Source organism: Oryctolagus cuniculus, chromosome 19 (assembly GCF_051225735.1).
Source record: "Oryctolagus cuniculus isolate XC-2025 breed Fujian yellow rabbit chromosome 19, ASM5122573v1, whole genome shotgun sequence".
Taxonomy (NCBI): domain Eukaryota; kingdom Metazoa; phylum Chordata; class Mammalia; order Lagomorpha; family Leporidae; genus Oryctolagus; species Oryctolagus cuniculus.
In genome coordinates, this window is record NC_142885.1 from 31,930,265 (window position 1) to 31,932,421 (window position 2,157).

The 2,157-nt window shown below is 51.2% G+C and overlaps 1 pseudogene; it reads right to left on the reverse strand.

Annotated features, from left to right (window-relative positions):
- Nucleotides 1-479: 479 nt before the first annotated feature.
- Nucleotides 480-1,834, reverse strand: LOC149120465 (egl nine homolog 1 pseudogene; annotated as a pseudogene).
- Nucleotides 1,835-2,157: the final 323 nt, after the last annotated feature.

The window sequence follows — 2,157 nt, forward strand, 5'->3', positions numbered from 1 at the left end:
AATTTAATAGTATGAAGAGGTTTATAAAAATAGATTGAGAATAATAATTTTGAGAAATAATACTGTAATTTTTTCTCAATATAGTTTTGATAAGTTGTACCTAATCATACAAAAATTACCCCAAATTCAAACTTGATATAAAAAAGGGAGAGATGAACTCAGCTAGATGACAGATTGGACAAAATATAAGAAAGAAAAAATTCTACACAGGGCACTTACTTCATGTACAGATGTAAAAACCCTTTCAACTGATAGCTTACCTTCCTCTCATAAGCAATCACAGATTTGGGGTACATTATGCAGTACAAAGTCACAGCAATTAAATCTTCTTGTTTGATGCACCACAAAACAGTTGTATCTTTTCCTCATTAAAATGCCAACTGGTTGTCTATTTTTCTTTATCCCATTTATTTGCATTCATAAGTTAACAGTGTCAGCAATTATTGTAGTGAACTGAGGGTATTGCTGGATGAGAGGCTTTATAAGACACCTTTACTGATTGAATCAGGTTTATTGAGTTCAATCTTCACTCCTTTTTCACCTGTTAGATATTTTATTTTAGCTCGTGCTTTCTCATCTGCATCAAAATACCAGTTATTGTAGCATATGCTGGTTATACTTCATGAGGGTTGTGCCAGTCAGACCAGTAAAACAGTAGTCTATCAAATTTGGGTTCAATGTCAGCAAACTGGGCTTGCATTCTGGAAAAAATTCAAAGTATACCTCCACTTGGCACCCTAGTCCTTATTAAGATAATATATACATGTCAGACATCTCCCATCTCCATTTGGATTATCAACATACTGCACATAACCTGTTCCACTGCCTGGATAACAAACAACCATGGCTTTCATCCGGCCATTGATTTTGCAGTTGTCCAGCTTCTCGTTACAGTGGTGGATCACGTCTTTCATGCTGCTCATCAGCAGCCCAATGGTTTCACAGCAGGGCTCTTTGCCTTTGATCCAGGTGATCTTATCGCTTGGGATGTCCTTGGACGAGTCGCTGTTCTGGCTAACCAGCTGGCCATCCGTGAACCTGCAGGTGTAGTGCAGGGTGCACCTTGTCGCGGATCTGCTGCCCAGTCTCCTTGCCCAGGAAGTCATCCACTACACAGATACCATGCTTGTTCATGCAAGACAGGATGTACTCGAGCGCAAGCTTCAGTGACCACAGCGGCTTCTCTGCCCTTTGGGCCGCAGGCCGACGCTGTGGCCCAGCCTTCCCTGGGTGTGTTGCTTGGTGGGTACAGGTTCCCCTTCTCCAGGTACAGCGACCAGCCGGTCAGTGGTGCCTCCTTCCCAGGCTCCGCCTTAACCGATGCAGGGCCCTGGAGGGCAGGGTTCACAGGAGGCAGGGACGCAGCTACTGCAGGGTTGGCCAGGAACTTGGCCTTTGCCTTGGTCGCATCTCCGGCGGCCGGCCAGCCTGAAACTTTGGCGGCGGCGGCGGCGGCGGCGGCGGCGGCTACGCTGTCCCGAAGCGCCGCTCCTTTTCTGGCCTCCCAGGCTCAGACCCCACAGGCGCTGGGCAGCGGCCTGGGTGCTGGTGCTGGCCTGCTCCGTGACCAGAGGCGCCCTCGCTGCCCTAGCACAGGAGCTTGTGTTTCTTCCGGTCCTTCCTTGCAGCAGAAGGAGCTGCGGCAGTGGCCTCAGCACAGCAGGTTCTCCATCTTCCCACAGGGCTCACAGTACTGCTGGTCCCATTTGCTGGGGCTCGGCCCGCCAGGCCCGCCACTGTCATTGCCCATGGTGGCAGCGGCGGTGGTCGAGTAAGAGAGGTGGTGGCCGCAATGTCTAGCCCAGGGCCAGGGAGCAGGGAGAGCTGTAGGGAATGTTACCGTGCCATGCGCCTGCCGCCCCTCTACTCAAGCAGGCCAGCGCCCCTCGCCCTCTGCCAGGCTGCTTTCTCGTCCTTGGGGACGACCCCGCAGCATCAGCGGCTGCCTCAGTGCCTCATCTCGCAAGGGCCGAGGGTGTATGGCCTGCATGGTGGACAAGGATCTCCACTCTGGGCACACAAGATCATCAGCATTCCTGGCCACCTCATCAGCATCCCGGGCAGCCAGGCCCAGTTTCTGGAGGAGCGCAGGGTGTGCAGACTCCTCTATCTCTGCGTACTCTGCTCTGTATGTACACCACAGCCCACTTGAGACCC